At 37.3% G+C, this 15215-nt stretch overlaps 1 protein-coding gene across 6 annotated transcripts in view; it reads right to left on the reverse strand.

Annotated features, from left to right (window-relative positions):
- The window catches only part of LOC105705079 (BEN domain-containing protein 5), a 1464486-nt gene that overhangs the window by 659157 nt on the left and 790114 nt on the right, over positions 1-15215 (reverse strand). Inside the window, exon 1 of one of the 6 annotated variants that reach the window (XM_064372325.1) lies at positions 10842-10921. The exons of the other annotated variants lie outside the window; for them this stretch is intronic. The gene's annotated coding sequence lies outside the window, so the exon portion shown is untranslated. Of the gene's footprint in view, positions 1-10841; positions 10922-15215 lie in introns of those variants that run through there. 6 annotated transcript variants of the gene reach the window in all.

The following is a 15215-nucleotide window of genomic DNA, read 5'->3' on the forward strand; positions in this document are numbered from 1 at the left end:
CCCTATGCATACATATTTCCTCATTCCTATGTTCATATGCCCTCTCCCTGGAATACTCCCCACTCGACCTTTGCCTTCAGAATGCCTAATGCATTTATTCTTCAAAGCTAATCTCAAATATGCCCTGCCCTATTATCCTCCAAAAATGGGAAAATAAAAGCAGGAAAACTGTCCAATGTGGTTAAAGAGTATGAACTTTTAGTAGTCATACTTCCATACTAAAAGTATGAACTTTAGTAGTCATACTTGTCCATAGCTTTGTGGTCCTTGGGAAACTCAATGAGCCTTTCTGTTCTCCGTTTTATCACCTGTAAAACTGTGGTAATAATACCAACCCTACATGGTAACAATGATACCAAGCCTGACACATTGCGGGTACTCAATAAATGACAGCTATTGTAATTATAAGACAGTGTGTATACAAACAACTGTCAAAAGACTTAGAATGTAATGGGTATCACAGATTCAGAAGGAGGAAAACTTACATCTGCTTTTTAGGCTGGAAGCCTTCTTGAAGGGCAAACATTTTACTCAGCCCTGGAAGATGGTTAGAATGCCAACATATTAAGATAACAGAAAAAGCATTCTAGGAAGAAATAATGACATAAATAAAATCATGTAGTCAAGAGACATATTGCTAGAAACAGTTTTGCTGGAGATTAAAACTATGTCATCTACAATGTCCATGAGGTGAAATGAATATAAAAATTCTTACCACCAGAAAATTTGGAATATCTTCTTTGGCATAGGTCCATGAGGATGTTTCAGTGAGAACAATTTGGCTTTTGCCAGCATTCATAAAAGGTATGAATAACATTCAGAATTCTTAGTACAAAGGGAAAGCTAAAGCACCCTTTTTTTTTTGTTAAGACACAGCAGCCTTTTTGGGGCTTTATTAGAATATTCTTGTGCCAGCTGTCTCTTTTCTCCAACTCACTTGCACACAATATGCCTCTCTCTTGTTTCTTGTCAGCACTGCACTCAGATACTAATGAGTTTTCTGGAATAGAAGACCCAACGGAATATTAAAATTGGAAAGAAGAGCTCGTTGAGTTAGTTTTGCCGAAGTGCATCACAACACTGCACTGTTGTAAGAATGAATATTCAAATAGGAATTCAGTCACAGGAAAATTAATTAAAGAAAATGTTATTGCTAATATTGCTTTTTATATGTATACATATGCAGAGACACACAACCATCTATTGGCTCCAAGCTGACAACAATAAAAGCTAAACATTTATGAAAGTCAAATGTTCAAGACCTCTTGCTGAGTTGGTGTTAAGGGTTCCAGAGAATTATTTCTAAAAGACAAATCATGTCATGTCATTCCTTTGCTTAAAATTCTTCAATGGATCCAAAACATTCTTCAGAATAAAGTCAAAACCATCAGGGAATTTGAGTTCCTTCACTATGTGGCTCATGCATGCTTCCCCTCATTTCACCAACTGCATTCTCTTAAATACATTGTGTTCTTGCAAATCTCTGTCTTTGAACATGCTGTTCACATTGTGCAGAATATTCTTTTACCCCTTGATATGCTTTGGCTGTGTTTCCACCCATATCTTATCTTAAACTGTAACTCCCACAATTCCCAGGTGTGTGGGAGGAACCCAGTGGGAGGTGACTGAATTATGGGGGTGAGTCTTTCCTGTGCTGTCCTCCTGATAGTGAATGAGTCTCATGAGATCAGATGGTTTTAAAAACAGGAGTTTCCCTGCACAAGCTCTCTCTTTATCTGCTGCCATCCATGTAAGATGTGACTTGCTCCTCCTTGCCTTCTGCCATGATTGTGAGGCCTCCCCAGCTATGTAGAACTGTAAGTCCATTAAACTTCTTTCTTCTGTAAATTGCCCGGTCTCAGGTATATCTTTATCAGCAGCATGAAAACAGACTAATACGCCCATTTTATCAATTCATTTCTGCAGATGCAACTCAATATCATCTCTTCCTTTCTCTGTTAGATAAGGGACTCTTCTGGGTTCCCATAGCACACTGAGCTCAGTGTTAGTTAGAAAATGCTGTGCATCTACACAATGCTGGAGACTATGCCGGGCAATTACATATTTTATTGTCATAGTCTGTTTACTTGGATGCTCACCCACTAGACAGAACATTTAATGATTAAACAAATAATATGTAACAGTACTAAGCTCAGCACTTGGATTCAATGGTGAACAGAAAAACAGTTCCCACCCTCAGACAAATTATAGTCTAATTATATACTGTAGACAATTATTACATGTCCTTTGAGTAATAATCTCTATTCCCCTAGCAGCTGAATACTTCTTGAATGAACAAATAAATAAGTGAGTACACATGGTGCTTGTTAACTTGAAAGGAGCAGCACACAGGTACTAGGGAGCATAAAATTTAAAAGCAACTTGGTACATCAGTAAGACAATTGAATTTAGAATCAAAATACTGATTCCCAGTCCCTAGATTTACTAAATGTGTGACTTTAGCTTTAATTTTCTAACTCATAAAATATTAATGCCTGTTGGTTTAGGAAGAGTGAAAAGTTTTCACTTCTCTCTTTAATACCCAAAGAGTTGAATCAGGAAGAACACAGTGGAAATACTATTCCAGGGGTCACAGGTTTTAGGGTCAATTCTGATCAACTGGCAGTTGCTTTCTAGAGCACTATGTTGAGAAGGTTTCTGAGAGAGAATCTAGATTCAGCAGGAAGAAGTACTATGATCAACTAGCAATGTCTGCCCAGAAGGAAAGAGGAGGGTAGCTCTGCATGTAGCCAGGTATTTGGTACCCCATAGAGAGTGAGCATCCATAGAAAGCTCCTAAGGAGATGAGTGGCATGCATGAATGGAAAGCAAATCATAGTCTGGCAAACTGGATCATTAGAGAAAATCCTCCTTCTCATAATGTCCTTTTCAGCTAACTAGGGCAAATCTTTCTCCTCTTGTAGCTGTCTGGAATTGTCCTTTTCTATTTGTAGACTATGAACACCTTGTTCCTGGCACATAGGATAGGGCCGATGTGTTGAACAGATAAGTGAATGAATGAACAAATGAATGAACAGCTGGTTTCCTCTCTGCACAACCTTGGCCAGATCCTTAATGTAACATATCAAACTGTAATTTGATAGAGTTTGTAGATTAACAGTTTACATAACACATTCACCACCTTTAGCTCATTTGATCCTACTGCAATCCTAATAGGTGGATAGCGATATGACTATTTTATAAATGAGAAAGCTGAGGCTCAGAGATTAAGTGTCCTCTTTTGTATTTATCCTGTCTGGTCATCAGTTTCCTGATCAGTGAAAAAAGAGAAAAATAAATCTTAGTTTTCTTACCTCACTGGTTTGTAATGAAGCTCAATCCATTGTAAACTAAAAAGCACTGTTTGAACAAAAGGCAAGATCCTGATAATGGTTTGCTTGCTGGGAACTTCACATTGATTAACTTATTTCATTCTCATGAAATCCTGAAAAAGTGGGTATGATATCCAAATTTTATTGATGGAGGAAATAACGCTCCAGGCCCAAGGTCACTCAGCTATTAAGGGGTAAAATCAATGTTTATCTGTGAAACCCATATTCTTTTCTCTATATCATAAGACCTTTGCTTCAACAGGACACCCCTGTTATAATAATGTATTATTTGTTTTTATTTTTCCTCCAAAGCCTAGAGATGTTAGTTGTGGCATATGGCATGTGCATACAATTTCTTCAAGAGAGTCAGGGTGCTAGCATGTTCTATGTGATTCTTTACAGAACTAGATAAGGTAAGGAAGGGTTTTCAGAGGCAAATGGGTGTATGTACTAGAGGCCAGAAAGGTGGTTTCCCCTAGACAACATGGCTAAGACTGGGCCTGTCCATGAGCCTAAAGCTGCATACAAAGTTTCTAAGACAAGCAGGGCTACAAAAGTCCTGTGAAATGCTGCCTATTGAAATGCCGATCTCACAGAATAATCTATAGCTCCCTTGTCTCTTCAGAGCCTGTAGGTCTGGGCTTTGTTCCTGGATGCCCAGATGAGTCCTTTATTCTATTGTCTAAACAAGAAAATTATGGTTCCCTGAAGAGAAAAGGCTTGGATCTGAGCTTAACTTTTTATCAATCATGTTAATTTGGAAATGAGCTATTGGTCTGACTTTGCATTCATCAGAGTCAAGGGTGGGTTGTATTCCTTTGGTCTCCTTTGTCCTTAATTAACAGCCATTGAATACACATATTAATTAGTGGGGCTGAGAGATATTTTGCCTCACCCTTCACCATGGCAGATAATTAAAAGTCCCATTAATAAAATAGTTACATTCTTAATTTTTATAAACCTATTATTAAAATAATATGATTATAGAGTAGCTTCCCTTCCTCTCCAAGCCTCCTTTCACTGTTTTTGTCTATTTCCATAAAGTTCTTAGAATTGTACAGGAAGGACAGGCTCACACATATTACATGTGCTAACTTTGGATCTGATCACTTAGGGTATATAATTAACAGAATGAAACAAAAGTGTTCTTGAGAAGTGAGGAAGACATCCACTAGAACTGGAAATGTGATGTAGTTTTACAGGCCTGGAACTCCTGCTTCTTTTGAATTTAATGTCAAAGAAAACAAAAACCTCTGATCTCAATTGGACTGGAAATATCCATAAAGGGTTCCAAATTGGATGCTCTGACATCTTTTGCTCTACTAAATTTAGCAAATATTGTTAAGTATACATTTTATGTTGAGTACAATGCATGACAGATACAGAGATGAATCAGAAACAGCCCCTGCCCTCTCAAAGAGTTTGCTATCTAGTGGAATGGAAAGTTCCTTTAACAGCCAACTCAGATACAAAGAAGGTCCTGTATGTTGAGAGAAAGAAGTCTCCACTTACAAAATATTCTCTAAATCAATGTCCCCCACTGTCCAACAGACTAGATGTGGCATTTCCTCCAGAGTCTCCCACCACACTCTGTACTTCTCCAATCATGTCATCTAGCACAAGATGCTTGTTTAGTGCATAATGCTGAAAAGTTTCATTATGACAGCAACTAAGTTTGTCTTAGTCAGCTTAGTATTCTTAATGCTGGCATACTATGTATACTTAATAAATATCTATTGAGTAAATGAATGAAAAGGCATCTTTTTTCAACTTTTATTTTAGGTTCAGGAAGTACACTGGTAAATTACTTGTCACTGAGGTGTGAGATACAAATGATCCCATCACCCATGTCGTAAGCATAGTACCCAAGAGGTAGTTTTTCAACCCTTGCCTACTTCCCACCTTCCTCCCTCTATTAGTCCCCAGAATGTACTCTTCCTGTCTTTATGTCCATGAACACTCAATATTTGCTCCCACTTAAAGTGAGAACATGTGGTATATGTTTTTCTGTTCTTGAATTAATTTGCTTAGAATAATGGCCTCCAGCTGATCATTGTTGCTGCAAAGGAGATGATTTTGTTCTTTTTTTATGGCTACATAGTATTCCATGGTTTATATGTACCACATTTTCCTTATCTAATCCATCATTGATGCACATCTAGGTTAGTTCTATGTCTTTGCTATTGTAAATAGTGCTTCAGTGAACAAATGCATGCATATATCTTTTTGGTAGAACAATTTGGTTTCCTTTCATTATATTCCTAGTAATGTGATTGCTGGGTTAAGTGGTAGATCTAAGTTCCTTAAGAAATCTCCAAACTGCATTGCACAGTGGCTGCCTTAATTCATATCCCTACCAACAATGTATAAGTATTCTCTTTTGTCTGCAACCTCATCAGCATCTGTTATTTTTTGACTTTTTAATCATAGTCATTCTGATGGGGATGAGATGGTATCTCATTGTGGTTTTGATTTGTATTTCTCTGATGATTAGTGATGTTGAGTATTTTATATATATTTGCTTGCATATTTTATATATTTGTTCTATATACATGTATGTCAACATATAAATATATATTTATAAACATGTTGTCTTGTATGTCTTCTTTTGAGAAGTGTCTGCTCATGTCCTTTGTAAAAGGGCACTTTAGTATTAGCCAGCTATCCTAATACGAATAGTAACCTTATACAGACAAAACCAATGCTCTAAAGGACACTGTCTTTCACAAACATTCTACTATTTAATACTCACAACAGCACTTGTAGGATTATGAAAAAAAAAAAAAAAAAAAAAAACAGACGCAACAATGATAGATTGGTGATGTATCACCACCACCCAGAGTCCCTGACCTTAAACTTCACTGTTATTTTTATTACTGCTTTTTATTTATACAGTAATATTGTATTACTGGTCTGTTCAGGATTTTTATTTTTTCCTGGTTCAATCTTAGGAGGTTCTATGTTTCCAGAAATTTATCCATTTCCTCCATATTTCCTAGTTTGTGAGAGTATAGTTGTCCATAGTATTCTCTAATTATCTTTTATATTTCTGTGGTATCAGTTGTAATATCTTTCTCATTTCTGAGAAAGATATGTTATTTGTGTCTTCTCTCTTGTTTTCTTGGTTAGTTTAGCTAACAGTTTATCAATGTTAACTTTTTGGTCCCAATTCCATTTTATTCTGCCCTGATCTTTGTTATTTATTTTTTCTGGTAGCTTTGTGTTTAGTTTGTTCTTATTTTTCTAGGTCCTTGAGGTACAACATTATATTGCTATTTTATGATCTTTCTATTTTTCGATTTAGACAATGATATAAACTTCCATCTTATCACTGCTTTTGATGTGTTTCATAGGTTTGTGTTTCCATATTCATTCATTTCAAAACATTTTTTAATTTTGACCTTAATTTCATCCTTGACCCAAAGATCATTCAGGAGCATGTATTTTAATTTCCATGTATTCATACAATTTTGACAGTTCTTCTTGGTATTGATTTCTAAGTTTATTCTGCTGTGGTCTGAGAAGATACTTGAAATATTTCAATTTTTAAAAATTTACTGTGACCTAACATATAGTCTATGGACAGTGAGTATATTTCATGGGCTGATGATAAAAACATACATTCTGCAATTGTTGTATCAAATGTTCTTTAAATATCTGTTAGGTCTATGTGGTCTAAAGTCCATTTTTTTTTGGCCCATGTTTCTTTGTTAATTTTCTGTCTTAATGATCTGTCTAATGCTATTAGGCAGGTATTGAAGTCCTGCATTATTATTATATTGCTGTCTATCTTTATGTTATTAATACTTGTTTTATGAATCTGGGTGTTCCTGTACTAGGTGAACATAGATTGTTATATTCTTTTGTTGAGTTGATCTCTTTATCATTATATAATGACCTTTGTTGTCTTTTTTTGTAACTGTTTTTGATTTGAAGTCTTTTTTTTTATAGAAATATAGCTGCTTCTGCTCATTTTTGGTTTCCATTTACATAGAATATGGTTTTTCACCCTTTTACTTTATTCCCATATGTGTTTTTACAAGTGAGGTGAGTTTCTTGTAAGCAGCATATAATTGGATCATGATTTTATTTCCATTCATCCAGTCTATATCTTTTAAGTAGATGATTTAATTCATTTACATTCAAGGTTAATACTGATATCTGAGGTTTTGTTCCTGTAATACTGTTAATTGTTATCTAATGTTTTGCAGATTGTTTCTTCTTTTTTTTTCTAGAGACAGAGTCTTGCTCTGTCACCCAGGCTGGATGGAGTGCAATGGCATGAATATAGCTCACCACAGCCAAGTTAAAGATGCCAAGTAAGAGACAGACTTGTGTACTGAGGGCATTATACACAATTTACTTTTTTGTGGAGCAGAATCTAAAGAACCACGTCTTGGCAGGCTGTGTAGGTTTTGTAAAGGAGTATGGCCTTTATTTCATAGATAATTGGGAACCAGTGATCTATTTTCTTTTTTTGAGTCAGGGTCTTTCTCTGTCTTCCAGGCTGGAGTGCAGTGGTGTGATAACAGCTCACTACAGCCTTGAAATCCAGGGCTCAAGTGATCCTCCCATCCCAACCTATGGAGTGACTGGTACTACAGGCATACACCACCACAACTGGCTAATTGATTAATTTTTTTCTACAGAGATGGAATCTTTCTTTGTTGTCCAGGCTGGTATTGAATTTCTAGCTTCAAGTGATCTTCCCACTTCCACCTCCCAAAATGTTGATCTTCTCCTTTCCATATTACCTCACTTTCTCACTTCCACCCTTATGTTCCTACCCGAAACTCATTTCAGATACTTTGCAGAGAAAAAAAAAAAAAAAAGAAGTTCTCGTGCTGTCTTCTTCAGCTCCATCAGGTCATTTATGTTATTATTTAAACTGGTTATTCTTGTTAGCATTTCGTCTAATCTTTTTTCAAGGTTCTTAGCTTCCTTGCATTGGGTTAGAACATGCTCCTTTAGCTCAGAGAAGTTTGTTATTACCAATCTTCTGAAATCTGCTTCTGTCAATTTGTCAAACTCATTCTCCAGCCAGTTTTGTTCCCTTGCTGACAAGTTGTGATCCCTTGGAGGAGAAGAGACATTCTGGTTTTTAGAATTTTTAGCATTTTTGCTCTGGTTTCTTCCCATCTTCATGGATTTATCTACCTTTGGTCTTTGATGTCAGTGACCTTTGGATGGGGTCTCTGAGTGGACGTCCTTTTTGTTGATGTTGAAACTATTTCTTTCTGTTTGTTAATTTTCCTTCTAACAGTCAGGCCTCTCTGCTGCAGGTCTGCTGGAGTTTGCTGGAGGTCCATTCCAGACCCTGCTTGCCTGGGAATCACCAGCAGGGGCTGCAGAATAGCAAAGATTGCTGCCTGTTCCTTCCTCTGGTAGCTTCATCCCAGAAGGGTACCTGCTAGATGCCATCCAGTGCTCTCCTGTATGAGATGTCTGTTGGCCCCTACTGGGTGATGTCTCCCAGTCAAGATACGTGGGGGTCAGGGAGCTACTTGAGGAAGCAGTCTGTCACTTATCAGAGCTTGAATGCTGTGCTGGGAGATCCACTGCTCTCTTCAGAGCTGCCAGGCAGGGACATTTAAGTCTGCTGAAGCTACACCCACAATCACTCCTTTTCACAGGTACTCTGTCCCAGGAAGGTTGAGGCTTTATTTATAAGTCCCTGAGAGGCTGCTGCCTTTTTTCAGATATGCCCTGCCCAATGAGGAGGGAATCTAGTGACACAGTCTGCCTGTAGAGGCCTTGCTGAGCTGCCATGGGCTCCACCCACTTTGAATTTCCAGGCAGCTTTGTTTACACTGTGATGTTAATACCACCTACTGAAGCCTAAGCAATGGCAAATGCCCCTACACCCACCGAGAACTTCATAAAGCATACACAAGTTTCAATAGCTGAATAGATCAAGTGGAAGAAATGATATCAGAGATTGAAGATCAACTCAATGAAATGAAGTGAGAAAACAAGATTAGAGAAAAAAGAGTGAAAAGAAATGAACAAAGCCTACAAGAAATATGGGATTACATGAAAAGACCAAATCTATGTTTGATTGGTGTACTGGAAAGTGACTGGAAGAATGAAACCAAGTTGGGAAACAACTCTTCAGGATATTATCCAGAACTTCCCCAACCTAGCAAGGCAAGCCAACATTCAAATTCAGGAAATACAGAGAACACCACAATGATACTCTTTGAGAAGAGCAACCCAAAGACACGTAATCATCAGATTCACCAGGGTTGAAAGGAAGGAAAAAAATGCGAAGAGCAGCCAGAGAGAAAGGTCAGGTTACCCACGAAGGGAAGCCCATCAGACTCACAGCCAATCTCTCTGCAGAAACCCTGCCAGACAGAAGAGAGTGGGGACCAATAGTCAACGTTCTTAAAGAAATGAATTTTCATCCCAGAATTTCATATCTAGTAAAACTAAGCTTCATAAGGAAGAAGAAATAAAATCCTTTGTGGACAAGCAACTGTTAAGAGATTTTGTCACCACCAGACCTGCCTTACAAGAGCTCCTGAAGGAAGCACTAAACATGAAAAGGAACAACCACTACTAGACACTGCAAAAACATACCAAATTGTAAAGACAATCAATGCTATGAACAAACTGCATCAACTAATGGGCAAAATAACCAGCTAGCATCATAATGGCAGGATGAAATTCACACGACAATATTAACCTTAAATGGAAATGGGCTAGATGCACCAATTAGAAGACACAGACTGTCAAATTGGATAAATAGTCAAGACCCATTGGTGTGCGTATTCAGGAGACACATCTCATCTGAAAAGATACATATAGGCTCAAAATAAAGGGAAGGAGGAATATTCACCAAGCAAATGGAAACTAAAAAAAAAACAAAAAGCAAAAAAAAAACAAAAAAAAAAACAGGTGCTGCATTCCTAGTCTCTGATAAAACAGACTAAAACAACAAAGATCAAAAGAGACAAAGAAGGGCATTACGTAATGGTAAAGGGATCAATGCAACAAGAAGAGCTAACCTAAATGTATATGCACTCAATACAGGAGCACCCAGATTTATAAAGCAAGTTCTTAGAGACCTACAGAGAGATTTAGACTCCCACAAAATAATAGTGGGAGACTTTAACACTCCACTGTCAATATTAAATCAATGAGACAGAAAATTAACAAGGATATCTAAGACTTGAATGCAGAGCTGGACCAAGCAGATCTAATAGACATCTACAGACTCTCCACCCCAAATCCACAGAATATAGATTCTTCTCAGCACCACATCACACTTATTCTAAAATTGACCACATAATTGGAAGTAAAACACTCCTCGGCAAATGCAAAAGAATGGAAATCATAACAGTCTCTCAGAACACAGTGCAATCAAATTAGAACTCAGGATGAAGAAACTCACTCAAAACCACACAACCATATGGAAACTGAACAACCTGCTACTGAATAAATAACAAAATGAAGGCAGAAAAAAAGATGTTCTTTGAAACCAATGAGAATGAAGATAAAACTTACCAGAATCTCTGGGATATGCCCACAAGAGAAAGCAGAAAAGATCTAAAATCGATACTTTAATGTCACAATTATAAGAACTAGAGGAGCAAAACAAACCAACTCGGCAGAAGACAAGAAATAACTAAGATCAGAGCAGAACTGAAGGACACAGAGACATGAAAAACCCTCCAAAAAAATCAATGAATCCAGGAGTTGGTTTTTTGAAAAGATCAACAAAATAAATAGATCACTAGCCAGACTAATAAAGAAGAAAAAAGAATCAAATAGATGCAATAAAAAATGATAAAGGGGATAGCACCACCAATCTCACAGAAATACCAACTACCATCAGAAAATACTACAAACACCTCTATGCAGACAAACCAGAAAATCTAGTAGAAATGGATACATTCCTGGACGCTTACACCCTTCCAAGACTAAACCAGGAAGAAGTTGAATATCTGAATAGACAATAACAAGTTCTGAAATTGAGGCAGCAATTAATAGCCTACCATCTAAAAAAAGTCGAGGACCAGACAGTTTTACAGCTGACTTCTACCAGAGGTACAAAGAGGACTTGGTATCATTCCTTCTGAAATTATTCCAGATAACAGAAAAAGAGGGAATCCTCCCTAATTCCTCATTTGATGAGACCAGCATCATCCTGATACCAAAACCTGGCAGAGACACAACTAAAAAAGAAAATTTCAGGCCAATATCCCTGATAAACAATGATGCTAAAATCCTCAATTAAATACAGGCAAATAAAATCAAACAGAACATCAAAAAGCTTATCCATCACAATCAAGTTGGCTTCATCCCTGGGATGTAAGGCTGGTTCACCATCACAAATCAATAAACGTAATCCATCACATAAACAAAACCAATGACAAAAAAAAAAAAAAAAAAAAAAAAAAAAAAAAAAAACATGATTATCTCAATAGATGCAGACAAGGCCTTGGACAAAATTCAACAGCGCTTTATGCTAAAAACTCTCAATAAACTAGTTACTGATGGTACATATTTCAAAATAATAAAAGCTATTTATGACAAACCCACAGCCAATATCATACTGAATGGGCAAAAACTGGAAGCATTCCCTTTGAAAACCAGCACAAGACAAGGATACCCTCTCTCACCACTCCTGTTCAACATAGTATTGGAAGTTCTGGCCAGGGCAATCAGGTAAGAAAAAGAAATGAAAGATATTCAATTTGGAAAAGAAGAAATCAGATTGTCTCTATTTGTAGATGACATGACTGTATATTTAGAAGTCCCCATCATCTCAGCCCGAAATCTCCTTAAGCTGATAAGCAACTTCAGTAAAGTCTCAGTATACAAAATCAATGTGCAAAAATCACAAGCATTCCTATACACCAATAACAGACAAAGAGAGAGCCAGATCATAAGTGAACTTCTACAATTGTCACAAAGAGAATAAAATATCTAGGAATACAACTTACAAGAGAAGTGAAGGACCTCTTCAAGGAGAACTACAAACCACTGCTCAAGGAAATAAGAGAGGACACAAACAAATGGAAAAACATTCCATGTCATGGTTAGGAAAAATTAGTATCATGAAAATGGCCATACTACCCAAAGCAATTTATAGATCATCAAGCTACCACTGACTTTCTTCACAGAATTGGAAAAAAAACCACCTTAAATTTCATATGGAACCAAAAAAGAGCCCGCATAGCCAAGACAATCCTAAGCAAAAACAAAGAAAGCTGGAGATGTAGACCCATGGAACAGAACAGAGGCCTCAGAAATAATACCATATATCTACAACTAACTGATCTTTGACAAATCTGACAAAAACAAGCAATGGGAAAAAGATTCCCTATTTAATAAATGGTGTTGGGAAAACTGGCTAGCCATGTGCAGAAAGCTGAAACTGGATCCCTTCCTTATACCTTATACAAAAATTAACTCAAGCTAGATTAAAGATTTAAACATAAGACCTAAAACCATGAAAACTCTAGAAGAAAACCTAGACAATACCATTTAGGATGCAGGCATGGGCAAGGACTTCATGACTTAAACACTGAAAGTAACGACAACAAAAGTCAAAATAGACAAATGAGATCTAATTAAAATAAAGAGTTTCTGCACAGCAAAATAATCTATCAAGAGAGTGAAAAGGCAACCTACAAAATGGGAGAAAATTTTTGCAATCTACCCATCTGACAAAGGATCCAATACCCAGAATCCACAAAGAACTTAAACAAATTTACAAGAAAAAAACAAACAACCCCATCAAAAAGTGGGCAAAGGATATGAACAGACACTTCTCTAAATAAGACATTTATGCAGGCAACAAACATAAAAAAACAAGCTCATTATCACTGGTCATTAGAGAAATGCAAAATGAAACCACAATGAGATACCATCTCATGCCAGTTAGAATGGTGATCATTAAAAAGTCAGGAGATAACAGATGCTGAAGAAGATGTGGAGAAATAGGAACACTTTTACACTGTTGGTGGTATAAATTAGTTCAACCATTGTGGAAGGCAGTGTGGCGATTCCTCAAGGACCTAGAACTAGCAATATCATTAGACCCAGGAATTCCATTACTGGATATATATCCTAAGGATTATAAATCATTCTATTACAAAGACACATGCGCACGTATTTTATTATGGCATTTTTCAACAATAGCAAAGACTTGGAACCAACCCAAATGCCCATCAATGATATACTGGATAAAGAAAATGTGGCACATATTCACCATGGAATACTATGCAACCATAAAAAAGGATGAGGTCATGTCCTTTGCAGGGACATGGATGAAGCTGGAAACCATCATTTTCAGCAAACTAACATAAGAACAGAAAACCAAACACTGCATGTTCTCACAAGTGGGAGCTGAACAATGAGAACACATGGACTCAGGGAGAAGAACATCACAGACTGGGGCCTGTTGGGGGGTGGGGGGCTAAGGGCGGGATAGGATTAGGAGAAATACCTAATGTAGATGATGGATTGATGGGTGCAGCAAACCACCATGGCATGTGTATACCTATGTAACAAATGTGCACATCCTTCCCATATACCCCAGAACTTAAAGTACAATTTAAAAAAAGAACCTAAACTGTTTCTTCCTACTGTACTCTCACACCACAGTACGCTTTTGACAACAGCTGTCTAGGGGTTTTGCCCCACATACATCAAGCAAGCAATCAATTCTGCAATGGATTTTCAAGTAAACGCCAGTGAGGTGTCCTCTAATTTGATTCTGATACTATCTGTCTGAAGACAGTGTCAGATCCCACAGGTTGAAGGCTCAGTACTACAAGACTGCCTCTCTCATTTCAGATGCCAATCAAAAGTATGGGTTGTGGCCTGCACTCCTCACTGACTGGCTATAAACCAGGGTTCCTATAACCCCTCTTTGAGTTCAATTAATTTGCTTCAGTGGCTCACAGCACTGAAGGAAATAGGTTTACTCATTTATTAAAATGGGTGTTACAAAAGATACAGATGAATAGACAGATGGAAGAGGTGCATAGGACAAGGCATTTGGGAAGGGATGCAAGGCTACTTCCATGTGCTTAGCAATCTGTAAACTCGCTGAACCCAGTCCTTTTGGAATTTTATGGAAACTTCATTACATAGGCATGATTGACTAAATCATCAGCCATTGGTGATCAGGTTAACCTTCAGCCCCTCTCCCCTCCCTAGAGGTTGCGGGGTGGTGTTGAAAAGCCCAATCTTCTAATTGCAACTTGATCTTTCCTGTGAACACCCCCCATTTGGAAGCTATGTAGGTGGTGTCAGCCACCTCATTAACATACAAAAGGTACTCTTATTCTCATTGCTCCAGATAGTCCAAGGGTTTTAGGAGATGGATAACAGGAAAAAAAAGAGGGAGACTAAATCTACATATCCCAATAGCACAGATATATTCCCTTAAAAAAGCGCTCTATATTAGATGGGCTTGACAGACCCACCATCTCCATTCTCACTTTTGAACCTTTATCCCCTTCCCATTCTCCTAGGATCTGGAAGCACTCTGAGCAATGACTCCTCTTCTTGGAATTGGTCCTGCATCTCCCTGTTAACTTCCTGTTCACTCCATATTCTCTTAACTTGGCTGAAGTTCATTTTATTCTCTTGCTGGGGAACACCTTACATATTAGTCTAATTTAAAAACAAGGAATTGACATATCAGAAAGCTTAAGTGAGTTGCTCAAGGCAGCATAGCTTAAAAATGACAGCACTAGGATTTTAACTCTTGACAGTTCAAAAGTTTCACAGTATTTTCCAATTCTGATCATGTTCTACTTTGTCAAAGTCCTTTTTAATGTGCAATGAATAAAACTTAATGCAATTTCTTAGAATGCATGTGAGTGTACTGAAGTGCAAAAACATCTGTGTTCAACAAATAAG

This window comes from Aotus nancymaae, unplaced genomic scaffold (assembly GCF_030222135.1).
Source record: "Aotus nancymaae isolate 86718 unplaced genomic scaffold, 86718_ANA_hifiasm-v0.15.2.pri h1tg000007l, whole genome shotgun sequence".
Classification (NCBI taxonomy): domain Eukaryota; kingdom Metazoa; phylum Chordata; class Mammalia; order Primates; family Aotidae; genus Aotus; species Aotus nancymaae.